Genomic DNA, 27,954 nt, shown 5'->3' with positions numbered 1-27,954 from the left:
CCTAGTAGGTATTGCATATTTTAAAGCTATTGTTTCAGGAACTGCAGGTATGGCCCACCACTCCTAGGAGAGACAGCCAACCTCCTGGGGCACAGCTGAGACATCCGGTCCATTGTGTGCCGGGGAAAGACAGACAGCACCCATCCAAGGGACCACTACCTGCCCAGGGCGAGAATGCTGCAGTTTTTTAATCTAATTTTCCCAGAATTTCAAACCCCCTCACCGCACTTCGTTCTCTGTTATAAAAAGGCTGGCTTGGAAGGAAATGACAGATGGTCCACTGGGGTACGAACCCACGTCTTCTCAGATCGCTGGCCATCTGAATATCCAAATAAAGCACCCGTAAAGATTCAATCCCTGTCCCTGCTCAGTGGGTTCGGTATGTGACAGGCAGCACAAATGCGGGTCTTTTCCGGTTTCAATATTATTATAAGTCCTTAAGCACCAGAATTCAGGTGGCCTCTTCCCAGGTTCCATAATCGCCCCTTTCCCCCTCCCTCTCTGGAAGTCTGTCACAAGCTGGTTGTGCTCACTGGTCCACAGGAATGAGAAGCCACTCCCCTCAGCCTGGCCCAGGTGCCTCTCCCCTGGGTGGAGGGAGGTAAGGAAAGAGATGTTCTGGCCTCACCTGGTCTGAGTCACACACCAGAGAGAGAAAAGCTGGGAAGCCCTAAAATCTGAATCCTTGTCCCAGCCCTTGCCACTGCCTCCGTGACCCTGAGTCAGCCACCCTCTGGGCCTCATTTTTGCCATGAGTGAAATGAAGGCATTCCTTTCTTGAGGACACATTTACAGATGGAAGACAATGGCCTGGCATTCTCTAACTATTTTAAGGATTGTGACGATTGCCTGAAAAAATGCAGGTGGAAGTGAATCATGAAGTTCCATGCAGTTCCAGGTATTCTATAGTCCTGGAATTACAGGCGGCCTTCCAGCTCACTCAGGGCCTGTCTTCCTCCCATCCACCTCCCATGTCTGCTCCAGCAGATTAGGGACTTTGGTGTTTTGAACTCAAATATCACCCCAGTACCTAGCACAGTGTATACAATAGGCGGGCAATAAATACATGTGGAATGAACGAATGGTTCAAATTTGGCCTCTCGGGATAGGAAACTTCTTTATAGCTTTCCTGACATCTGGCCTCTGTGTAAAGACTTTAAGTGACTTTAAGCTAGTGCTAGTTGAACACTGTAGTTATGAGAACATTATTTCTCCTACTGAGCTCAAATCTGCCTCCTTCTAACTATCTAGACTCAGCTCTACCCACTGGAGTTACCCAAAACTCCCTCCTCATAACATTTCATATGCGAGTGGTAATTATTCTCCTAATCTATGTAGAGGGAGCCCCAAGCACAGTGTAGGATTTTGCTCCCCTGCTGGCCTTGGCCCTATCTGCCAGGGGATGAGCTGGGGAAGAGTTTTCTACACAGGAACATCTCAAGGAATTAGAATTACAGTGACCCTGGGGTCTTGGGAGTCTGTTTCTCCCAAAGGTCCTGGTCAGAACATGGTGAAGTGGACCCTCCACTCTTTCTCCATTCACAGGCAAGATGGAGAGAATTTCTAGAACCTGAACAATGGAGCCACAGGAGACAAGGGGGCTGTATCTGAATGGCCATATGGAGCACAGCCCTCCTACTCATCCTAGCTATGAGAAAATGGAAACATAAAGTTGAGTCAAAGGCTTAAAGTGGAAACGAAGACAGATGCTCTCTTAAACCACAAATACTGAAGATGTATGCCATTTTACGGCCAAGTTTTCTTCTTCTGTTTTTTTATATTTTATTTTTATTTTTTAATATTTTATGTATTTATTTTTAGAGAGGGAGAAGGGAGGTAGAAAGAAGAGGGAGAGAAACATCAATGTGTGGTTGTCTCTCGCATGCCCCTACTGGGGACCTGGCCCACAACCCAGGCATGTGCCCTGACTGGGAATCGAACTGGCGACCCTTTGGTTTGTAGGCATGTGCTCAATCCATTGAGCTATACCAGCCAGGGCTTCTTATATTTTTTTTTTAAATAATAATGTAACAATATTATACAGCAGTGGAAAAGAATAAAATATTTCTACACACATCAAATTGGATGCATCTCAGAAAATAATATTGAGTGAGAAAAAAAACTGCTGAAGAATTCAGTGATTCTATTTATATCAACTCAAAACATTTAAAATTAAACTACAGCTTGAAAACATCAACTTACATGAAAAACTACAAGGAAAAGCAAGGGAATGATAACATCAAAAGTGGCAAAAACACAGTATTTCTTATCCTGGGTGTTGGCTGCACGGTTGTCAATTTTACTGTAATTCATCATACCTTACATACATAGTATAATTATTGTTTTGTATTCATTCAGTTTCTAATAAAAACAATTAAAAATAAGTCCAGAACATGTATGTGTAGACATACAGTAATTTTTTCTCCTGTTAAAAATAATGGTGAGCCCTGGCGGGTGTGGTCAGTGGATCGAGTGCCAGCCTGTGAACTGAAAGGTTGCTGGTTCTATTCTCAGTCAGGGCACAGGCCTGGGCTGGGGGCCAGGTCCCCAGTAGGGGGTGTGCGACAGTCAACCACACAGTGATGTTTCTCTCCTTTCTCCCTCCCTTCTCCTGTTTCTAAAAATAAATAAATAAAATACTTTAAAAAATAAAAAATATATTTAATGGTGAAATGACTGGTTCTGTAGCAGGAGGAATTTAAGGTAAAATTCTGGGGATTCTAAGGCATTCCAACGCCCTGGGCCTAAAGCACACAGAGTTCTTCCCAGACCTCGCCCCAGGCAGCAGGGTCTAGTTGGCTGACCTGTTTCCATCACCCACCTGCTCAGCAATCTGAAGACATTTATTTACATTGTTGAGCTTCCTCAAGGCCCTCCCCACACTTGCCTGTAATTGAGTCCTTCTTCCAGCCTACTGCTAGAGCTAATGATTTACACTCAAGGCCAGATAAAAGGGCTGGGAAGCCAAAGGTAGGAGGGATGGGGGAGGCAGGGCTTTGAAGCCACGAAGGGGTGGGGCGTGAATTTCAGCCCCTCTGGCCCATGACCTCCCCCCAGTTAATTCCCTCTGCCAGTCTTACACTGTTCTTTTCCCTCTTTTCCTTCCCAAAGCCTCTGAAGTCTGTTCCAGGAAGCCTTCCTCATCACATCATTCTTCTATTCTCCACCCTTATCAGCCGGCCCCACCCCACTAAATGTCTAAAGCAAGATTTTCAACAGAAAGAGTTGACTAACCAGCGTATAAATATATTGTTAATAAAATAAGTAGAATATGGTAAAATAAACTAGACCAGATAGCCTCCCATATGGTAACGGTGAATATTACTGTTACACCGTTCCATTAGACTCTTGATAGAAATAAATAGATCTCTGTGTTTGTGTGTGTATATGTATATATATAAAACTGGATTGTAATCAATATATTTATATATATAACTGTGGGTTTTAATCCAAAAAGTTTAAAAGCTACAGTCTGGAGCACTGGGTTCTATCATTTTGAAGGTCTAGTCTGAGTCTGCATATATGGCCCATTTGCCTTGTCCATTCCTCTTTCTCCTCCTGCCTTGACAGAGTATCCAGTAGAACAAGAGAACCTTCTGTAGTAATGGAATATATACTACATCTGTGTGGTCCAATGTGGTAGCCACTAACCACAAATAGACACTGAGCACTTAAAATGTGGCTAGCGTGACTGAGGAAATGAATTTTTGACAATATTTAATTTTAATGAATTTTAAATTTAAATAGCTACAGTAGTGGCACGGGGCTAATGGCTCCCATGTTGGACAGTGCTGTGCTAGACTATAAGCTCCTGGGGGACAGAGACCAGGCTGTCTTGTTCACTGTTACACCTCTGGGACCTAGCACAGTTCCAGCACACGTTAAATCATCTCTAAACAGTGTGTGGAGAGGGGAGTGTTTTTGAGACAAAATCAAGTCCCCTGGCCTGTAGCATTTGCCAATTTCCATGGTGTAAATACTCCCACTGTGGTCAATTTCAAGCTACTAGTGGTTTAGTTCTGGCAACAAAAATTCCTGAATTTAACAGCTCTCATTAGCTGTAGAACGAATGAGTGAGTAAATAAGCAAATAACTGAGCAAATAAACTACCAGGATGGGGCTCTGTATACAGAATTCTTCCTTTGTAGCTCCTTTTTGCACCAAGAAATCGAACCTAGAGGGAGAGTGACTGAACTTCCTCAGTCTGTGACCCCACTTCACAACCCTCAGAACTTTTAAGAAATCCCAGGAGATTTCCAGCAGGTCCCTCAGTCATTCTAGCCAGAAGAAAGACCTGAATGTTACAAAAGCTATTGAATGAACATTAAAGTATGCGGAATGAATACTAAGCTCATGTAAGGCAGTCACTAATATTTTGTTTAATATTCTAGGTACAGAAATCACTGCAGCCTCCCTCAGTCACCTAAACAGCCTGTGTAATGGGGAGATGTTAAACTGTAAATCTCGCTGTCATTTAGGAATGCCCAGTGCAAATATTTAAAGGCCCCAGGCACCATTTCCACCTCACCTTTGAAGGGAACCTTTGAAGGGGTCATCCTCGCATTCCACACATGTTCAGGGGAGGAGGGGAAGTTAGCCCTAACTGATTCCAAACACAGAACACTAAAATAAAAATTCAAGGAACAAAACATACGACTAGGATACAAGAAAGGTCATGAAGCAAATTTAGAGCCAAAGAATGTCAGGGCAGTAAGTGCTACCAGCATTCAGAGGAAGGAAGGTGATCATGAGTCATCGCAGAAGTGGGCTTGTGCGGTGGGAGAGGTGTGCACTCCACATGAGAGAATAATGACAACAAAGTCCCCAAGGCTCAACCGTGGGCCTAGCACATAGCAGGCACTCAGTGAACACATGTTCATCGAGTGAAGAGGGCCCCAGAGAATCTGAGCGTGCTCTTGGCTGTAGCAGTGACAGGAGAGCATGGGTGGGCAAGTGCCAAGCCTCAGGTAGTACATTACCTGGGAGATAACCTTGAGCTGGCAGGAATACCAGGGGCATAGGTGGGGCTGAGCTGGGCCAAAAGCACCAACTGAAAGCCTGTCCCTGCTGCTACTATCTGGGGTGTCAACCCTCCAGCTGCTCCAAGGCCCAGAACAAAAAGGAAGTGACATTCTGCCTGCAGAAAATGGCTCTGCCCAGCCAGGGTCCCAAAGGCCTGCTGCCGGCCTTGGCGCTGCCTAGAGCCCCGTCTGGCACCACGCCCAGCCACACCCCCTTCCTCAGAGCCATCAGCGCCCTGTGCTGGCGGCACTGAGGATAGCTGGACAGTCAGTCTTGCTCAAATCAAAGCCTTCCTGGGGTCCCCTGGAGCTGTCTCTCAATGTGCCATCCACTTCCAAGCCTTGATCACCCCACCCCAGCCCTTCCCAGCAAGTTCTCTGTCTTGTTCGACCTCCCATCCTTAAAAGGTAGTATTATATTTTTCAGTCTTTTATCCAACAATTCCAAACTACAGAAACCTCTAAAGACCAAGAGTTCTTTGTAATTCACATACATGAGACTACAGTTTTCACATATCCCACTTAGTGTGACTGTTGATGCATTTCACTGCAGAAATATTAATGTCTGATTCCATGATTCCAGGTGCCACCTCAAATCCCGCCGTGGTTTTCCTTATATGTTATATGCACTACGTGTGCTTTCTGAAATCTAAAAGATTCTGAATCCTAAGTCATCTGTACTCAAGGGTTAGGTGAAGGGATTGAGGTCTTAGAGCATAAGCCCAGGCTTAAGTTTACAGCAAGAGGATTTCAAGCTTGAATGCCCACCCCTTAGAGCTGATGGCAGGAAGGGCTCCCGGGAGGACCTGGACAGCTCGGGCAGTGATTATTTACCAGCCAGGACACAAGTGTAGCGTTTCAGTGCTTTCACAAGAGCAGTGCAGGCGATGCTAGCTGCCCAGGAGCCGTGGCTTCACCTCCTCTGGGGCCAGACTATACACCCTCATCTCGTCGGCTGTTTTCCTTCAACATTTAAACAAAGCACTGGGTGGGGATGAAAGGAAACGAAGCATGTAGTACACCTAAGGAACTCAGTGGGCCTCAGCCACTTTGATTGTTCCTTCATCCAGTAAATGTTTCTCGGCCACTCTGTACCGTGCTAGGCCCTTGGGGGAAAGACAATGCTTAAATGGCAGGGTGAACTCAAGGAGAAAGACAGAATGTGCACAGAGAAGTAGAAGCAAATTGGACTGAGTAGGTTACAGTAAGATTTCAGAAGCGGGGAGAGTTTGACCTGGAGAAAAGAAGTGCTGGGCGGCATCAGTAGAGGTAGGCCAGGTCAGGCCGACTCCCTGTGCAGCCACAACACATTTCCGTTCTGGGCCCCATTTTTCTTCATCAACAAAACATAGATTTAGCCTCCAATCTCCTCTCAGCTCCCTTCTGCTCTCTGTGAGGTCAAATATCTGAAGGACTATCTTTTAGGTCAAAGAAATTAGACCTAGTCTTTGAGTCCCAGGGGTGCAGCCAGACCAAAGTGTGGAAGCCGCAAGAAGCAGATTTCTGCTCAGATGAAGGACTTTCTAATATGTTTTCCTACAGTCAGGAGGGCTGCCTGCCTCATCCTCATCCCAGAGAGGCAGTCTGAGGTTTGGGCATCAGGCAAGGAGTCAGAGCGGACAGCCATGTGGTCACGGACCATCCAAAGTGTCGGGATTCCATAAGCTGAACCTCAAGAGAGGCCTGGTGTTTGCAGAGCATTTGGCAGCTTTCCAAGTGGCAATTCCATCTAAATCCATCCTTGGCACAGTTCTAGAAGACAGTGAGGCAGGAACTCCCATTCTTCAAGGTGGTGTTGGGGCCTAGGATGCTGGTGGAGAACAGAAATATCCTCCTAAGTGCCTGGATGGTAAGGGAGGGGAACTTATAGTCATCTGTGCACACAAAACATGAAATACAGCCCTGGCTGGTGTAGATCAGTGGATTGGGCATGGGATGCGAACCAGGGGGTTGCCAGTTTGGTTCCTGGGTTGCAGGCTGGGTCCCCGGGGTGGGGTGTGTGTGAGAGGTAGCCACACATTGATGTTTCTCTCCCACTCTTTCTCCTTTTCTTCCCCTCTCTCTAAAAATGAATAAATAAAATCTTAAGAAAAAAAACACGAAATGCAAATTATACACCAAAGAGCAGAACATAATCAGTGTGGGGGAGGGTTAGTGGTGACAAGGGCTAGCAGGGGTTAATGAAGCAGTTCATGCTCCCACTCCCCTCTCCAGTGGGAGAGGCAGCTGCTGCCCTTCAGGAGTGTAAGTGTGAAGTGTGGCTGGGCAAACACTAGGCTGACCCATCCACAAGAAACCATGAGGGACCAAGGTCCAGCAGAGGAGAGGTGCAATGAGGGTTGCAGAGAAAGAGGACAGGCAGGGGAAGGGGCTTCCTGGAGGTGGTGGGCACCATGTTGACAAGCAAGGACAAATGAAAAGTAGATGGGCAGAGGATGGGGGCAGGGAGCAGTGGTGGGAACACCATGAGTAAGGGCTTGAAGAGTCACCTGACTTAGTCCATGAATGGAAAGTCTACTTCCCTTTCCAGAAGTAGAGCAGGGGCCATTTTTGGAGGGGACCTAGGGATTATGTTATGGAAGTGGGGACAGTGATCACTGATTTAATCATGAAAATACCTCCTCCTTCCCCATATTTGGAAGCATACACACACACACACACACACACACACACACAGGTTCTGGCAGAAGTAAGGCCTGCTTGAGTGTGGTAATACTCAAACTGCTTGAGGTTGGCGATAATATGGGTGTAATAATTTATAGTTTTAATTTGAACATTTCACCTAAAATGTCATTGGTGTGCTTGAGTGTTATGTTACAGAATTATATGCTTATGATTTTGTAATTAAAAAAGGGGGCATTATTTGTACCGGATCCTGCCTGTATACATAGCATCTCTGGTTCCTGAGCCTCTGGTAGGTGCCAGGTGACACCTCCACAGCAAGACTGAAGGGCCTGCAGACAGCACTCCTGCACCAAGCTCAGAGGTGAGGCTGGAGTCTGCCCCATTTCCAGCCCTGTCAGAAGGAGAAGTGCGATGGGTGGGGGGAGCAGGACATCAAAGGCAAGTGGTCTGCCCTTGGACACAGGGTGTTGGGGATGAATCAAGACTCAAAGGTCTGGATTCCTAGCACTCCTGCGAAATGTTATTTCCCTTTCTGTAATAGCAGCTCCAAATGGCCCAGTCCCAGATTCCTGGAGAGATATTACTGGACAGAATTCAAAAAGCCCAGCCAACACCCATGAGAACAGTCCTAGAAAGGTCGTTGCCTCTGTCCTCCTCCCTCTGAGACATTCTCCCAGAACCCAAGAATCACTGTGGGTGTGCAGTCCAGTGAGCTCTTCCCCACCCCCACCCTGGCTTCTGGGGCAGGAGAGGAAGAAAGGGGAGGGATGGAGGTCACTGAGGCCTGGGTCTGGGGGTCACAAAGAGAGAAAGGAGATACTCTGGGGAGCCTCTGTGAGTGATCTGAGCCTTTGAGATGTCTCCACATATCTAATGAGTTCATTCCAAAACATCCCCTTTGCTTTTGAACTTCTGCCTCTGCTCCTCCATTGCCCACTCCCACCTTCCTTGGCTGGGCCGAGGTGAGAGCATGAAGAAGGCAGGTAGCACTCGCAAACTGAGCTCTTCCCTGGAGACAGAACGGTTCATCCTGTCCTCTGCTATGTGGGAGGCAGGGAAGACTTTGAGGTCGAAGTTCCACTGTGGACAAAGCCTCTGGTCAGGTGTACACACAAGGTCCAAGAATCCCAGACTGGGAGATAAGGGACAGTGTCTCTCCTGCTCCCTCAGTCCCACCATCCTGGACCTGCCCTCAAGGTACTTCTGGGCCTGGTGGGAGAGTGGCAACAGCTGAGGGTAAAGAGTGGGGGTGACAAGGGAGCATGGGACCCTCACATCTCTACCATGAACACCAATCCACACTTTGCTTTCAGAATTACCTTAAATCCACATCTGTCCCCTTATCACCGCTCCCCTACCTTCACTGTAAACACCTCTGATGGCTTCCCAGTGTAGAAAGTATAAAATCTGCTTTCCTTGTCCCTGGATTCCTTGTCTCCTGCCACCCCCATATCTGTCTCCCTACTTAACGCTCCAGCCTCCTCCTTCCATAAATCTCTGCTCCACCTGAACTGATCTCTAACAATGTTTTCCAAACTGCCTCCTGTCCATTCCTGTATTTACCCCTGCTCCTCTAGCTCCTCCATCCCACACTTTCCTCTAGGCTTGGCACAATGACACCTCCTCCCTGAAGCCCTCCCTATAACTCTAGCTAGCACCCACTGCTGATGCCCTCTCCTTCTCTGGACACCTTGAATTAGCACCACACATTGAAGTTGTTCTTTTAGTATATAGAGTGCCTGGCCCCGTGTGTGGGTGGCCTTCATTATTGAATGGACATTGTACTGGTCCAATCATGGCACCTGGTCTACCGTCCTAGAAGGGACGGAGTAGAGAAGACCATAGCAGGGGTCAATAACCCCCAGCCAGAACCCGAGATGTCCATGTAATGGTTAAAATGAAAGGCCTCCCTCCTGGTTCAAAAGCCCAGGCCCCATACAAGACGAAGGAGCCATAAGGAATGCAGAGACCCACAGCTGGAGGTGAGGGCTGAGGTAGGTAGGGGACGGAGAAAGAATATCCCCCTGGGAGGAGGATAAACTGCAGGGACTACAGAGGACAGAAACTAGTTCCTGAGAAAGAATGTGATATTTGTCCCACAAGAAAGAAAATGGAAGCTCCGGAAAGGAGGGGTCGTGATCTTATCTGATGTGTACATTCCAGAGGGCCCCAGCTGCTCTTCTCATCTTAATTAGAAAATACCTGAGGATCCTGCTACGTGCTGGGAGAAAGGAATTCAAATGCCTGTCCCGACCCCCACCCAGTCCTGCTACCCTCACCGCTGACCTCCAGCTCGCTGTGTGGATGGGCTGATGGGAGCAGGGGCTCTGTCTGCATTTTTGTTCCTTGGTCTACATTGGGTTGATCCTTTTTGTTTACTTGGCAGATAATGTAAGAGGGTCTGGGAACTGTCAGGACTCCACTCCTGCAGGGAAAAAAAAAATCAGAAATAGCCCCTTCAGTCTGCCACCCCCCCCCCGCCCCCCAATCATCCCGTTGCTCTACCACCATGATATCAACTGTGCTGACATTTCGTATCCACTTCATCCACTCACCCATCCAGCTGTCCATCCAAAACCACTTATTAGGCTCTGCTATTGAAGCTGGAAACGCCGGTGTTCATGCTCCTGTCACCTACCAGATCCAATAAGCAGAGACAGGGATTGAATCTTTTATGGGCACTTTACTCAGATGGTCAGTGATCTGAGAAGACAGTGGGTTTGTATCCTAATGGACCATCTTATATTTCCTTCCAAGCCAGCCTTTTTATAACAGGGAACAAAGTGCAGTGAGGGGGGTTGAAATTCTGAGAAAATTAGATTTAAAAACTGCAGCATTCTCACCCTGGGAAGTTAGCTGTCCCCGGCGGGTAGGCAGCAGTCTGTCTCTCCCTGGAACACACTGTCTCAGATGTCTCCAGCTGTGCCCCAGGCCATGGTCTTTAGCTGTGCCCCAGGAGATTGGCTGTCTCTCCTGGGAGTCAGGGTAGCCGGCGCCCGAAGTTCCTGAAGCAATAGTTTTAACATATGCATTACCTACTAGGCTTATTAACCATTTACCTTAAACTAACATTTCCCAACTCTTTGAATCCCTTATCACTTTTGGGTTGATCCAAAAATTTGGGTTTTTTCCCATAAGATGGCTCTAGTAGTGCTTAGTTGTCTTTAACTTCATTAGAAATAATTTTGTTAGAATGTATGGTAACAGCTGTTATATCAGCATTCATTTAAAAAATTTTTTATTTCAAAGTTGGTGAGTTTTTGTGTAACCATTTTAATATTGAAGATGGAAGAAAATAACCCCTGTTAGCATATTATGCTTTACTATTTCAAGTAAAGTAAAAATGCAACTGAAACGCAAAAAAGATTTGTGCAGTGCATGGAGAAGGTGCTGTGACTGATCCAACGTGTCAAAAGTAGTTTGAGAAGTTTCCTGCTGGAGCTTTCTCCCTGATGATGCTCCACAGTCAGGTAGAACAGGTGAAGTCGATAGTGATCAAACTGAGGCACTGATTGAGAACAATCAACATAATACCATGAGGGAGACAGTCAACATATTCAAAATATCCAAATCAATAAAGTTTTAGTGAAAATGAAAAAAATGTGTCTTTTATTTTATGGAAAAAAAACATATGGACTTTGTGTCCAACCCAATATACATGTCAGACACAATACTGGAGTGCAGACACTTCTGTGGGAGTCTCTGTTCCCAATAATCTACCACAGAAGCTAGAATCCAGCTACAAACATCTGTGAGTGGGTGGAGACAAAGTTTTGTCTTGCAGATGCCCCAGAGGCAGTAACATCTGAGCTGGTCTTTAAAGGATTCATACAAGGTGAGCATCTCAGGCAGAGGGAAAAGCAGGAGCAAAGAACTGGACACTATCCACTGACCTTCCTTTCTCCTACATCAGATTTCCCTCTCACTCTGCTAAGTCCTTCCTGTCAGCATTCAAACCTGTATTGCCCACCTTCCCCAGCAGCAAATTCCCTAGCAATCTGTCCCTTTTCACAGTCTCTCCCTTTCTTTACCCCAGTTAACTCCTCAGCCCCCTCCAGGCTGGCCTGGGCTCCCACTGCCCCAGGGAAACTGCATTAGTAGATCCCAGAGTCTCCTACACCCCTTAGCTTTCAGCAGCTGATTGCTCCCTCCTTGAAACACTCTCTCTCCCTGACACCTCACTTTAGCTTTTCCTCAAGGCATACCTTCTCCATCTCTTCCCCAGTTCACTTCTTTTATCTACTCTGTAAACATCAATGTTCCTATCTCATCTAGATGTTCCTATGTGGTCTATAAACATCGATGCTCCTGGGACTGGGTCCTAGACCCTCTTATTACTGCGTACTATTCCCCTGAGTAATTTCATCCATTGCCAAGGCTTTAATTGCACCTTCTATATACCAAAGACTTCCAAATTTAGGTGTCCCACTCAGACCTTCCTTCTGAGCTCCTGAACAGTCCATGGAGCTTTCTATTTGATGCATCCTTTCAAATGTCTCTTAGGCATCTCAAATTTTAACCTGTTCAAAACTGAATTATTGACATTAGTCTCCCCACCAGCTCCTTCTTAATTATTGCTCATCTTAGTAAATAATATATCATTCATCCAATTGCTTATGCCCCAAATCTGGGAACCGTATTTGACCCCTCTGTCTCTCTTGCCCAAACCCCCTGCATCTAATGAATCATGAAGCAGAAGTCTACTTCCACAACATATCCAAACCTTGCCCCTTCTCATCTACACACCTCGTCCAGGCTGCAGCCATCTATCCTCTGTACTCCAACCTCTCCCTAACAGAAGGTCTTCTCGTGGTCACCAGCGGCCCCTTAACGGTCCTCCACATACCATCCAGCATGGCCTTCTTTAAAAATTAACCTCATCAGGCCCTGGCTGCTGTGGCTCAGTGGGTTGTGCACCAGCCTGAGAACCAAAGGGTCACTGGTTCGATTTCCAGTCAGGACACATGCCTGGGTTTCAGGCCAGGTCCCCAGTAGGTGGCATGTGAGAGGCAACCACACATTCATGTTTGTCTCTCTCTCTTTCTTCCTCCCTCCCCTTCTCTCTAAAAATAAATAAATAAAATCTTCAAAAAAAGAAAAAAAGAATTGTACTCCTGCAACCTACATATTAAAAAAAAAATTAACCTCACCATGTTCCTCACCTACTTAGAATCCTTTCAAGGTTTCAGAAATGCCCAAGCTTCATGGTCAGGCCCCAGACTCTCTCCAGCCCCAGCTTTTCCAGTCTCCTCCTTGTTGACCAGCCTGCAGCCTCCCTGAGCTTCACCTGGTCCTTCTAACCAGCCACATTTTTCCAACCCCAGGACTTGGGAGTGTGGTCCTCTTTGCCAATCAGACTTGATACATCCACTCCACATATACACATTGCCCCTCACTTAGCTCCCTCCCCTCTCATCCACAGGGATCTTTCCCTAATCTTCCCAGGCTCTGGCTAAATGTTTTGATACCCAGAAGATGTTCAGTGAATATGGGAGAAGGAAGGGAGGACAAAGGGAGGGAAGGAAAAGACCATGGTAAGAGAGTGGGGCTTAGAGCAAGCCAAAGGGCTGAGGGATGATCCTGGAGCGGTATTTTCAGCTGTCCCTTTAAGTATTTAGTTTCAAGGTCTGCACCTGTTTGAGTTATTGTTTTGTTTCTGGCACTTCATTGTTATAATATTCCATTTACTGAATGGCAGCCGATGGCTGTTGTCACTCCAGCTGGCTCTAGGGAAGCAGCGTGACTCTTAATCTTCCTCTGCCCCCTGGTGGCCTTTCTGGGTGCTGACGGCTGTTCCTGCCTAACGCAGCACTACTATGCTGTGCTTTATTTTCTGCCTTATAAACACTACCATCTGGCCAAAGCTGCTAATAGTTGGCTTCTCCACCTGTATTCAACTCCAATTTCCTTCCAACATTCCCAGTGGACAGAGTTCGTAGACTCATGATCTCTTGGAGTGCATGCCACATCATGGACTGAAGGCCCACCCAGAGCTTTATCCCATATTTGAAGTTCGTTCTGGAGAGCCATGCTAGAATGAAGTGTGGATAGAGGCAAATGACCATGGTCCAGCAGTCAAGGAGCTGGCAATATGAATGCCAGGAGTGGGATCCCCAACCTGTGACATCTCCCTTGTACCCAAACTATCCCAACTTTCCTGGTCCTTCCCCTTTTGGTCCTCCCCATACACACCACACCTGTCAGGATCCTTCACCCTGCATGGGAAGTCAGGGGTCTCCTACTGGGTACTTTTCCAGATTAGCTCAATCCTATTAACACAATCTTTGATCTTTGCCTATCTGACTCTCACCACCCTTTTAAAAATAAATGTTATTGTTTTCCTTTCTATAACAGCAAGACATGTGAATTGTGGAAAATTAGACAACACAGGTGAGCAGAAATAATAAAATGTTTAAAACCTGCAGAATATCACCACCTAGAGATAACCGTTGTTAACTTTGATGTCCTTCGAGATCTTTTAACATACACCTGTTTGTTTCACCAAAGTGAGATTAATTGTATCCATCCATCGTTTTGTAATCTGTTTACACACAACAGGTATAATGGGGATTTCTTTCCTTGTCTATATAGATTCTAATAATATATTTTTAAGATTTTTTAAAATTTACTTTTAGAGAGGGGAAAGGAGTGAGAAAGAGGGAAACATCAATGTGTGATTGCCTCTCATGCGCCCTCTACTGGGGACTTGGCCCACAACCCAGGAAGGTGCCCTAGACTGGGGATTGACCTCACTGCCCTTTGGTTCCTAGGGAGGCACTCAATCCACTGAGCTACACCAACCAGGGCTAATACTGTTATTTTTAAGAATGCAATAGTATTCCTTTAATGCATGGATATAGCATAACTTATTTCACCATAACCAAATGAGGACATAACTTCTTTGTCTTCATTTTGGACATTTACATGGCTTTCATTTTTCTGCCCTCATAAAGTGAACTGCAACAAACTCCCCTGTGGCCATTTTTAAAGTAATTTGAACTGTAAATGTTCCTGTGGATGGCATGTTACCTTGTTAAACTGTGAGGACCCGAGAGAGAGACCCACTCGCCCTTCTTTCCCTGAGGCAGAGCCACATTTCCAGTCATGACAGCCCTCATCCGCCCTCACCTCTGCCCTCCGTGAGCACTGGGGCAAGTGGACTCCTCATCTAACTCCCACCCCCCTCATCTCTCAGCTTCTCCAGGACTCCCATGTTTCTTACCCTGTTCTCACCTCGGACAGAAATCAGTAACCATCCATGAATTAGTTTCAAAGGAAGGTGATATTTTTACCCTGGTGGTTAGGTCCTTTATAATAATACCTAATACTTATATAATGTTTTGCAGTCAACAGCTGTTTTATATGGAGCTACCAGTCACTCTTTGAGTGCTTACTGTGTGCCAGGTACTGTGCTTAGAATTTGAACTAAATTGTTCCTAAGCTTCCCAAGAGAAGAAGGTATCAGTGGCCCCATGTTATGGAAGAGGAAACTGGGGTTTACATCAAGGCCAAATGGCGTGATGGAAAGAGCTTTGAATTCAGCCCAGACCTAAGTTTGAACTGTTTATTGGTCAAGTTGCACAATCTTCAGCCGACCGCATGGATGTGTCTCAAATCAGAACATTGAACGTGAGTGCCTTTAAGCAGGGCGTGGGCTCCTGGGTCTCCACAGTTTGCAGAGCCCTCTGTGACTATGACTTACACCACTTCACATCCTTGCCTCTTTGAACCCTGACAACACTTGAATTTGAGATCCCTGAAAATGTTATCCCATTTGATCTTTAACAAGGACCTTGGAAGGAAGGCAGGACTGTGGGAGTAGTACAACCTGAATTGGCAACAAGCCAGTACATTGTCTGTAGAAAACTTTTATACTATCAATAAAACTGATTAAAAGTCTGTTGTTATTATCTTCACGTGTGGGCAATTCTAAACAAAGTCAGTGATAAAATACTTCATGAGAGCATCTTTTGTTGGTATAAGTTATAAACAATTGCTGTAATTACCATTGCATTTTAACAATAAATGGGTAAGCTTCAAATTAACATACTTTCATTGTTTATCTTTTAATAAACATAATATTCTATATGGAGTGAATACCCAATGTTTTCTGGTATACCTATTCATTCTGAGAAAATTTTGTTACAGTTCATAATTGTCCAAGCACTTGCCCAGCCAGCTCTTGTGATAGTACATATTCCTGGCTTTAAACACTAGATGAGCCCTGGCTGGTGTGGCTCAGTGGATTGAGTGCCAGCCTGCAAACCAGGAGGTCACTGGTTTGATTCCCAGTCAGGGCACATGCCTGGGTTGCAGGCCAGGTCCCGAGTTGGGGGACATGCACATTGATGTAGTTGCCTCCCTCTCTTTCTCCCTCCTTTCCTCTCTCTCTAAAAATAAACAAAATCTTTTTAAAAATTCTAAACACTAGATGAGAAATATACAACTATACACACAGTGATTACTAAAAAAAAGACAGTTGTTACTCCAATTCTGCCATTCTATGTGGATATTTAGAATTTTCGTTTGTGTTTGAAATGTAAAATAATGACAATGCAAACTGCAAGGTATAATATTTTTGCTTGGCAATGCAAACTTTAGTTCATACATGAAATGTTTTATGGGATTTTAATATCTTTTAAGTTAATTAATATCTTTACATTTTTAATTGTTCTACAGCTGAAAGTGAATCAAGAAAATAATTATTCTTTCTAAAAATAATTTTGTCCTTTAGAGGTAGAAGTGTCAAATACTCTAGGTATACCATTGGAGAAAGACAAAATTTTATTTTTTTAGACATATTTATTAGAATTATTATGGATTAATCACTTATTTCTTGGTTAGTATTGTTATTGAATGAATAATGTTTGCCCTATGATTACTGTGGCAGGGTTCTCCAGAGAAACAGTACCAACAGGATATATATAAATATACATGAGATGTATTAAGGGAATGGGCTCACACAATTATGGAGGCCAAAAAGGCCCAGGGTCTGCCATCTGCAAGCTGGTGAACCAGGAAAGCCATATGTGTAATTCACTCCAAGTCTAAGGCCTGAAAATCAGGACCTAATGCTACAAGTCCTGGTCTGAATCCAAAGGCCCAAGAATCAGGAGCACCAGTGTCTAGGTGCAGGAGAAGATGGGTGTCTCAGCTCAAGCAGAGAGTGAATTTGCCCTTCCTTTGCCTCTCTGTCATATGCAGGTCTTCAACAGAATGGATGATGCCCACCTGCAGTGGTGAGGATGATTGCTACTCAGTCTACTGATTCAAATGCTCATCTCTTCTATCAACACCCTCACAGACACACCCAGAAATAATGTTTCACCAGCTACTTGGGCACCTCTTAATCCAGTTAACATGCAAAATTAATCATCGCAATTATACGGTTGAATAGTACAAAAGATATACAATGAAAAATAAGTCTTCCTCCTAGCGCAGATGCCCAGGCCCCATACCTGACTCCAGATGCAATCATTGTTTACACGGTTGTGGGGTGTGTTTTTTTAAGATGTTATTTATTTTCACAGAGAGGGGAGGGAAAGAGAAAGAGAGGGAAAGAAACATTGATGTGTGAGAGAAACATTGATTGCCTCTTACACACCCCCAACTGGGGACCTGGCCAGCAACCCAGGCACGTGCTCTGACTGGAATCGAACCAGCAACTTTTGGGTTCACAGGCCAGCGCTCAATCCACTAAGCCACCCCAGCCAGGGAATACACGTTTTCTGATTTATAGGTAGATGTAATTTTAATCTCACTGAGGACACTGAGGTTTACAGAGGTTGAGTGACTACCTCAGATCACACAGCTGATGGAGCTAACAGACTGAACTAGATCTTTTCCTTGACACCAAACTGCCACCCTGACATCCTCCTGAGTTTACATGTATGTCTTGGGTTTGCATCCCGGACTGAGGATTCTTGGGGAAAAGAGGGCTGTGCGTGGCACCTGATTGGGGCAGTACCCAGCCCTGGGCCACTGGGCACTATAGCAGAAGGCCTGAGATATGGCCCATGATTAAGCCTCTGCGTGGTGCTGGGCAAATCTCTTGGTTTCCCCACCTGTCCTTCTTACTCACTGGGCTAGGTTGGGACTCAAGCTAAGTAGAAAGATGTCCAAAAAGTAAAAACGTCATACAGATTCAAGGAAGGGAGGGGAAAACATGACTTTGTACTTTGTTCAGACGTAAACTTCCTCAGTGTCACTTGTTCACTGCCTCCCGTCTTTTAAAGAAGGCTGGCTTCTACTTCTCGACGAGTGCCCAGCTCAGTGCAGATAATGAGCCTGTCAAAGGGGCTGCATTGGCACCTAAAGGTTTGAGGCAAACCACATGCCCAGGTAGTGACACTTCCTTCAAGGAGTACCACAGGCACCCCAACCAGCTAGGGTGCAGGACAGCTGGGCCAGGAAATTCAATCACGAGGAGCAGCCTATATCCCCAAAGAAACACTTGTCCCCCTCCCCTGGATGAGTCTCACCGCACAGACAGTACTGTGTCACTTTGGCCCTCACTGTGTAACAGAACACCCCAAGACTTAGAGGCTTAAAACAATAACCATTTACTCATAAATCTGCAGTTTTTAGCGGAGCAGTTCTTCTGCCAGTCTCATTTGAAATTGTTCATGTGGCTGTAGTCACCTGGACCATGCTGGTCCAGGATGGCCTCATTCACAACCAGGGAGGTTGGCTGGGGCTGTCAGCCAAGATGCTTCGGTTGTCCTCCATGTGGCTCTCCAGCAGAAGAGCCTAAGTTCCGTACTTGGTAATAGCAGGTCCCAAGAGAGTGAAAGTGGAAGCAGCAGGGCCTCTAGAAGTCTAGGCTCCAGAAGTCACACATTGTCACTTTTGACATATGTACTGGCCAAAGCAAGTCACGAGGCATTTCCAGATTCAAGGAGTAAGAAAATCGACTCTAGTTCTTGATGAAAAAGATGCAAAATACATTGATCATGGTTTTCAATATACCACACACTTTATAATCCACCATTCAATAATTCTCATCAATCGACCAGCCCACAATGATTAAACACCTAATATGCACTAGGTGTTGTGCTAGAGGCTGAAGTATAAAAGAACTCTAAGACCCAGTCTGTGCAAGAAAATTGGTGAAAGACTTTGAAATGAGCAAGTTTCCTGAGTGCTTTTTCAATGGAATTGAATTCTGGGCTTTGTCCAGGGACCCTTCAGTGTCCTTTGAATCTGTAAGGGTCAGTGCCTTTGACATGTTTTAAGTTTATAAAAAATAATTTATTTTAAAACTCTCACTAGGACTTCAACATCTTATTTTCAAATATACCAAGAAGATAATCAGTGTGTTCAGTATAACCTCTGATTGTATTTGACTAGAGTCATTTATAGCTTTCTAAGTTGGAAAACTGACATTAATGCAAATAACTTTTGTACATAGGAATGCAAATGAACTTTGTCCAGTGAGATAAAATTGGATTGTGCCCAGTAGAAAAGATGATTCCAAATGTTACATTTTCATACCTATAGGATATTAACTAGTTTTGTACCTATTAGCAAATTCATTCCAGCATTCCTGATAGCCTATAAATGTCTGCTCTTCAGATTCTTCTTTCAGTTGGTTTTTATAAATTGCAGGTTTCCTCCTTAGTTAGTGAGTTAAATAAAATCTTTGATGTGTGTTCACTACACATTTGTATGAGAGCCATTATTTTACCTTGCAGAAAATTATCCTATAACATAGTTGCCTCAGGTGTAAATGGTAATAATAACAGTATCTCCCCATGGGGTTGTTGGGTGGATGAAATTAAACAATCAAATATATATATATTTTTTATCATAGTACCAAGCTCATAACAATGCTTAATAAATATTACCTGCTTTATTGTTATTAATATTATCCAAAGGACTTAGAATTTAGTTGGGAAATCACACAAAGCAACAAAGAGTTTAGTACCTCATTAAGCTCTAAACTGTAGCAAAGATTATTAATCCTGGTATTTAAACAGGTCATTGGAGTCTGGAGTCATCCCAGATGGCTTCCTGGAGGAGGAGTGGTCTTAGCTGATCCTTGAAGGATAAGCAGAATTTGGATAAGGAAAGAGAAGGGGGAGGACAACATCCCAAACAAAGCAGGGTCAAAATGGAAAGGAGTGTAACTTGACCAGGCTCTGGGATGATTTCATCCCTAGCTCTGTCCCCTATTGCATTTGTCTTTGATTTGTTTATTAGAGAGTACTCCACTGTTCATTTCTCATTTATCCAGGCAAACAATAAAAACATTAATCAGTTGAATTATTTTCTTAGCCAATACCTGCCAAAAGCATACATTTAACTGTAGATTTGCAAACTCCTGACGGGAAGGGGGCAGGCCTCTAGTTGTTTCTCAAATACACTTCAGCATTAAAAAATCTGAGCTGGCAAGTGAGAAGGGAAAGAGGGAGAATGGGAGCCTACTGCTGTCAAACAAGCCTATCCTAATGAGCTCTCCTGCCTGGGGCCAGAGTGGGGATCAGTTTTAAAACACTACGTGGCAAATCTCTAGCCAAAGTCCTCCCTAGTTCCTCCTTTGACTAACAATCTCCAAGCCAGGAAGTGGGAACTATGGCATCTTTGGTGATGGACATTGGATTTGGGCAAGAAAAAGCCCAACCACATTCCTCAAGCAGAAATCCTCATCAAAAAGAACATTTACAGGGTAGGAGACCTTGGAGGAGAGAGAAAAAAACCTGTACAAAAACCTCCTGGGATTTATCCTTTAATTAGGAGGGTGAAATAAACCAAGTACACAACTAAATAGAAGACCAGTCCAACAAGATGACTTGGGACAATGTGTTGTCATAGGTAGGGCTTCTCTGACAATGGATTTGGCAAAACTGAGATGGTACAGCTATTTTCAATGAAAAGACTAGTAACAGTGAGAAAGCCCAGCATCTGCTCTGGGCAAGGCAGAAGTTAGGTGCAACAGGTAAGATTGGAGAAGCAAGGTGAAGGCAGATTATGAAGTGCTTTCGATGCTAGGGAGTAGGGCTTTGGAAAGAGATGGAATGTATATCGGTCAGGGTTCTCCAAAAAAGAGAACCAATAGGACATACAGAGATATGTAAGACAAGATTTATTGTAGGAATTGGCTCATGCAATTATGGAGACTGATTAAGTCCCATGATCTGCTGTCTGCAAGTTAGAGAACCAGGAAAGCCAGTAATAGAATTCAGTCCATGTCAAAGGCCCAAGAACCAGAAGCACCATTGCCCAAGGTCAAGAGAAGATAGAGATGTCTCAGCACAAGCAGAGAGTGAGTTCACCCGTCCTCTACCTAGTTCCATTCAAGCCCTCAGCAAACTGAACCAAGCCCCCCAGCATTTGTAAAGGCAATACTTTATTCAGCCTGCCAATTCAAATGCTAATCCCCCCCCCCCCCCCCGCAGTTACCCTCACAGAAACACCTAGAAATCAGGTTTTACCAGCTATCTGGGCAACCCTTCACAGTCAAGTTGACGCATAAAGGTAACCATCACAGAGCCCTGTTTTAGGAAACTTGACCCAGGTGCTTGCTGTGCGCTGAGCAGATCTGGTAGAGAATGAGTGAAGTGGAACAATTCCTGAAGCGGTCCAGAGGGGGTTTTAGTTAAGTTCATGGTGTTCTGCAACCATCACAATCAATTTTAAAGCGTTTTCATCACCCCCAAAAGAAACTCCATACTATTTAACAGTCATCCCTCATTCCTTCCATCTCCCGGCCTTAAGCAGCCACTGATACACTATATTTATAAATTTGGCTATTCTGATCATTTCATGTAAATGGGATTATGAAATATGTGGTCTTTTGTGACTGGTTTCTCTCACTTAGCAAAATGTGTTCAAGTTTCATCCATGTATCAATACTTCATTCTTTTTTATTGCCAAATGATATTTTCTCAGAATACAAAATTCCAGGGTGCTTACACCTTAGAGCATTTTTTTTTCTTCTAGCACTTAAAAAATTTTGTTCCTCTCTCTTACGGCCTCCATAGTTTATAGTAAGCCCATGCCATTCAAATTATTGATCTTATGTATGTGACATCACCTTTTTCTGAATGCTCTCGAGATCTTCTTGTTGTCATTCATTTTTAGTATTCTATGACAAGTATTTTCTTCACATTTGTGTTGTTTAGGGTTTGTTGAGATCCTTGACTTTTAACCAAATGTGACAGCATAGAGGTATTATTTCTTCAAATATTACTCTATCCTATCTCTTTTTCCTCTCCTTTTGAGATTTCACTAAGATATATCTTTTCATATTATCCACAGGTTCCCAGGGCTCTGTTCCCTTTTTCCCCCTCTCTTCTTCAGTTTTGATCATTTCTATTGATTGACCTTCAAGTATTGACTCTTTCTTAATTCTGCCCTTAATCCTATCTCATGAAATTTATTTCAGGTATTTTAATTCTAAAATTTCCATTTGGTATTCTTTATGTTGTCTATTTCTCTGCTGAGATTTTCTACCTTTTCATTCATTACAACAATATGTTACTTTATCTCAATGAGCACAGTTACAATAGCTGCATTCAAGTCCTTGTCTGATCATTTCAACATCTGGTTCATCTCAGGGTCTGCCTCTGTTGATTCTCGTGCTCCTGGGAGAAGGGTCACATTTTCCATGTTCTTCATATGTTGAATAATTTTGTACTGTATCCTGTACATTGTGAATGTTATATCTTGGAGACTCTAGATATAATCTCTCTGTGGTAAGCAGCATAACGGCCTGCTCAAAGATGTCCACATCTGAACCCCTGGAACCTGTATGTTATGATACAAGGCAAAAGGGAATTAAAGCTACAGATGGAATTAAGGTTGCTAACCAGATGACCTTAAAATTGGAAGACTATACTGGATTATCAGGTGGACCCCATGTATTACAGGGGCCCTTAAGAGTGAAAGAAAGTGGGGGGAGAGGAGTATAAGGGGCCTAAATGCAAATACAATACATTTGCATTTAGGAAAAAAAATACAATAAAAAATGGCAAAAAAAAAAAAAAAAAACCCAGAGTGAAAGAGGGAGGCAGAAGAAAAGTGAGAGTCAGAGCGATCAGTGTAAGAAGGCTCCAATCTGACTCTATGGCTTTGTTAACCGAGGAAGGGGACCATGAGCCAAGGAATGTGCGCAGTATACAGAAGCTGAAAAGGACAAGGAAACAGAGTCACCCCCAGGGCTTCCAGTCCTGTCCTTAGTTCAGTGAAACCTACTTCAGACTTCTGACCTCCAGAGCTGTAAAGAGAATAAAACTAAGTTTGTAGTAATTTGTTATAGCAGAACAGGAAACTAACATTATCCTCCAAAGATGTTCATATTTTTATTTGAGCAAGCAATTAAATTAGTTAGACCCAAACTGCAGACTCGCATTTGAGGTAGACGGCAGCAGCTCAGATCTCAGTTTGATTCTCTTTTTCTTTCCTCAACTGAACTGTTTGCAGCAGAACTCCGGTTCCCTTCTCCCCTGCCCACCCCCCCATACACACTTTCTGAGAGCAGAGACTTCCCTGAGCAATACCCTCCTAAAGGCGGAAATATGGCAGCTTTTCCAGGGAAGCGTCAGCGATACTGGGCTGTGCCACCCTACGTCAGTACCTTCTTCCAAGTTTCGTTTCTCCTCCAAAATCTGCTTGCCTTTCTCCACAGCTTTTGCATAGTTGTAGGGTTGGGGGTTTTTTTAATTTTTGTCCAGAGTTTACTGTTATCTATGATAGGGTAGATCTACTGAAAATTTATTCACCATGCCAAAAATAGAACCCCTATATAATACTGATATATATATTTAAAATTAACCTTACACATTCAAAACTCAGTGATTAAAAAACTTTTATTTTACAGAAATACATACCATTAAGGTAGTGACATACTTTGCTTGGATTGCGTAAACATAAAGCAGAAAACAATGATAATCTATTATTTCAGCTACACAAGCTGAACAAAATAGAAGTAACTGGCATATCAACCATATTCTCTTATTAATGGATTAGCTTAGTTCTGGTTATCTGAAGAATGTCGTTGCCAGCTTTACCAGAAGGAAGATCATAATATCCACAATTAGCATCACAGATTCATAAAACGACAAAAAAGATCTTTGAAACCATCTAATTAAATGCCCTCCTTTTACAGATAAGAATTCTAAGGCTCAGAGAAAAACAAGGGAATGATTTAACTAAAATTATTAATGTTGAAATTTTTTAAACTGCCAGGTATAATTATATATACATATATGTAATTTTATATACACACAGATATACCCGGCGTGGTCTTCAAAAGAAAATTTGGACAATTTCAACCAAATTATTGTAAGAACCTTAAATATTAAGTTAAGCTAATTAGCTTGGTAAATTCAGACTCTGGAAAACAAATATAAACTTATGTGCATTTCTTTGTTTCCTTTATTTTAAGTTAGTTTCCAAACATTTCTCAGCTTGAAAAATCCTAAAGGAGGAAATTTTTGCTTTCTTACTGTGAAAGAAACCATTGTTTTTAAGGGCTACATTTTCCAGTTTGATGAAATAAATCCAAGCATATGAATCAATGTGTTATAACTTCTTGAAAACCTCCTTGATGAATGTATATAATTCCTTGAACGTCTGACTTTCACACCAACAAATATATACTGAGCACCAGCAGTGTTCCAGGTGCTAATGCACAGACAACAGAGATAATCAACACAGATTCTGCCTTTGAGGAGTTGATGGACAAGTGAAGGCAAATCAAGGAGAAAGGTGACAGATGCCAAAAGAAGATACAGGCACAGTCCTGGGGAGGTTTCAGAGAAAGCAGCTCAGAAAAGGCTTCCTAGAAAAGGTGACGTTTGAAAAGCCCTTATATTGTTGACCCATTTGGTAGTGAAGGAGGAAAGCATATTCCAAGCAGAAGGAAGAGCAAAGGAGAAAAAAAAAGACTAGGTCAGGAATGCACAGATGTAGCTGGTTGGAAGGTAACAGCAGACAGGGAGGACAGTAGGAAAGACTGGATTGGACTATACCAGCCTTGAATGTCTGCCTAAGTCATGTAGAATCATGGGGAGTTTGTTAGCAGGGGAATGTGTCCAGACCTATACTTTGGGAAATAAATCTGGTAGCTACACATTACATGGAATGAGGCAAGGAAAGACTGTAGGGAGGAAACTCATTAGGAGACTAATGCAGTGGTCAGGGTGAAAAATGACAAGGGAAATAACAGGCAAATGGAGAAGAGGATACGAATATGAGACACTGCAAATGTCAGGACTTGGCAAGTGATTTTCAATAACCCAGTTCTGACCCACAGAAACTGAGAGAATAAATGTTTATTGTTTTAGGATACTTTGTTATACAGCAATTGATAACTACCACAGTTTGTTTCTTCTGGGTTTCTTCAGAACAAATGCTACAAAGTGGTTGTCATAGACTTATCTTGAGATTTTAACAGTTTTTTTAATTTATTGTTTTTAACGATTTTATTTATTTTCAGAGAGTGGGAGGAAGAGAGAAAGACAAGAAGAGAAAATATCCCGTGTGAGACAAACCTGGAGACCTGGCCTGCAACCCAGGCATGTGCCCTGACGGGGAATCGAACTGGCAACTTTTGGTTTGCAGGCCAGAGCTTAATCCACTGAGCCACAGCAGCCAGGGCAGTTATCTTTCTTTTTTTTTAAGAAGTCTCTAGGAAACTGGAAAGGACGTAAACTTGAGAAAGATGACTCTGGGTCCGCCACTGTACCACTTGCTGGCTGTGTGCATTCACACAAGGTGCTTACTGTTTCTGAGCCTGAGTCATTATTTTAAAACAGTATTAATAACATTAACCTTACAGTAGAGGTCCCCAACTCCTGGCTACGGACTGGTACCAATCCGGTCCTGTTAGGAACCAGGCCTCACAGCAGTAGGTGAGCTTGAATGTAATGCTCTTGAATCATCCTGAAACCATCCCCTCCACCCCAGTCGGTGGAAAAATTGTCTTCCACGAAACCAGTCCCTGGTGCCAAAAAGGTTGGAGACCGCTGCCTTAGAGGGCCATTGTGAGGACTACACAAACTAGTTTTTTAAGTGCCTGTATTACCCTAAAACACATAGGTGCTTAGTAATTGAAAGTTTCTCCCTACATTGTATATCCCTATCTTATTTGGCTTTGCTCAGAACTTTCTGCAATCTACTGTCTCCAATGGTAACTGGGACAACGCTTTTTTTTTCTTAATTCTCAGGTATCATTCCATTTTAATGATCCAAACTGGGAGAAATACAAAATCTCAGGCTCACCCCAGTCCTACTGATTTGGAACATGGCTTTTAACAAATTCCCCAGGAGATTTGTAAGCACATTAAAATATGGGAAGCACTGAACTGGTAGCTACCTCAAACTTAACAGGGCCAAAACAGAGCCCACCCACCCTCTCCAAACCTGCTCCACCCCAGGCTTTGCCATCTAAGTAAATGGTATCAGCCACAGGTTCATGCCAAAAATTTGGGAGTCATCTTTGATAGCCCCCTCTCCTGTGTCCTATGTCTAAGCAAGCACCAAGTCTACTTCCAAAATATTTCTGCATATACCCCTTTCCATCCTACACTCCTGTCTAGACCACAGTCTTTGCTTATCAGGATTATAGCAGCTAGGGCTGACTTAATCCAGTAGACACAGCAGGTACCGTGCCCGGGCCCCACCATACTTCTAGGAGACCTCAGAAACATTTTAGTTTATTTTAAAATTATAAGGAAAAAAACATTCAGGTTAAAGAAAATGTCTTAAGGTATACTATCAATATATTTGTCTTTATAACAATCATAAAATATAATTTCTAGTATCGTTTTTGTGGAGAAAGGGACCTATGAACGCAAAAATGCCTAGAGTCCATGAAAAATCACAATGGGGCCCTGGCAGCAGCAACAACCTTTTAAATGGTTTTTCTCTTCCATTATTGAATCTGTATAATCCCCTCTCCATTCAATAGCCTGAGTATTCTTATTGTGGCAGGGGGGGGGTTCACATTAAAGTATAACTTCTATAAGTAAACTGCACAAATCTTAAGTGTACTATGTGATGAACTTTTTACATAAATATACACTCGTGCAACCACCACTCACATTGATACTAATCTTTCTTAAAATTTTATTTCAAGTCATGACATTCCCTCATATAAAATCCTCCCATGCTTTCCCAACTCACTTGGAGTAAAATCCAAACTCCTAAACCTGGTTTACAAAGGCACATATAATCCAACCCCTACTTACTTTTCAAACTTCATCTTATACTCCTCCCTTACCATATCCCAGCTATCAGCCTTCAAATTCTTCAACTTGCCAGGATGTTCCTGCCTTGGAACTTGTGATTTAGCTCTGCACCCTCTGCCTTCTCCTAAAGCTCCTCCTAAAGATCTTCTCAGAGCTGGCTGTTGTATCAGATCTCAGTTTAAATGTCACTTCCTCTGAGGCCTTCCCTGAGCAGGCAATCTAAAATTGCACCCAGTCGGGCCTCACCGGGTGGCTCGGCTGGCTGGAACCCCCACTGGTACACCAAAAGGCTGCAGGTTTGATCCCCTGTCAGGGCCCCCATACAGGAGGCAACTGATTGGTGTTTCTCCCTCACGTTTCTCTTCCTCTCTCTGAAAGCAAATAAATCCTTGGGTGAGGCATAAGTAAATAAAAATAAAGTTGCAGCCAGTCACCTTTTATCAAAATCACCTTAATTACCTAGAGTGCTTATCTTCCCTCACTGGACTATAACCTCCTTTGGGGAGGTTTTGTTATCTCTTGTACTCAAAAAAGCCAGTAACAGTGCCTGACACATGGTAGGTAACCAAAGAAATTTTTCATTGAGTAAAGTGCTAATATGATAAATAATGTATGATAAAATGTAGCATTAGCCAGAGAAGGATAGCTAGCACTCATCTCTGAAATCACGGGCCTTAGTTTGACTGAACCTACCCAGTAAAATAAAGGATTGAATGACGTGAAAACCTTTGGCAATTAAGCGTTCTACATTTTTTACTTTATTCCTTCTAAATAAGCAAAATTAAAACCATCATTACGCAGGACTGTGGGCTTGTTTTGCTTCAACAAAAAGGGACTTAAGAAACTCAAAATTCTCGCTTTCAGAAAACCAATTGTGGTACACCAATAATGAGCTGCAGCTCGCTACCTTTCTGTCCCACATACGCGACCCTAGCCAGCGCGGACCCGCCCCTTCCGCTTACCCCACCGACAGGAAGTCGCGAACCTACAGACCCCGTCCGGGACTCGGGCCGTGCCCCTCGTCCGCGCGTAGGTCTACGTAAAGCGTTAGGGGTTTCGCGACAGCCCAGGCCCCACCCCTTCGGCCACATGTCGCACAGGTCTTCCCGTCGGAC

The 27,954-nt window shown here is 43.7% G+C and overlaps 1 long non-coding RNA gene across 1 annotated transcript; it reads right to left on the bottom strand.

Annotated features, from left to right (window-relative positions):
* Nucleotides 1-4,372: 4,372 nt before the first annotated feature.
* On the bottom strand, nucleotides 4,373-27,942 carry LOC112318240 (uncharacterized). The gene is made up of 5 exons (XR_002976199.3): nucleotides 27,802-27,942; nucleotides 10,490-10,651; nucleotides 10,202-10,280; nucleotides 9,933-10,071; nucleotides 4,373-6,831 (listed from the first exon to the last, which is right to left on the bottom strand). It is a non-coding gene; the product is annotated as an uncharacterized lncRNA (long non-coding RNA).
* Nucleotides 27,943-27,954: the final 12 nt, after the last annotated feature.

This window comes from Desmodus rotundus, chromosome 3 (assembly GCF_022682495.2).
Source record: "Desmodus rotundus isolate HL8 chromosome 3, HLdesRot8A.1, whole genome shotgun sequence".
NCBI lineage: Eukaryota > Metazoa > Chordata > Mammalia > Chiroptera > Phyllostomidae > Desmodus > Desmodus rotundus.
The sequence above is the reverse complement of the archived record's forward strand: the minus strand, read 5'-3'. Positions and strand labels throughout refer to the sequence as shown.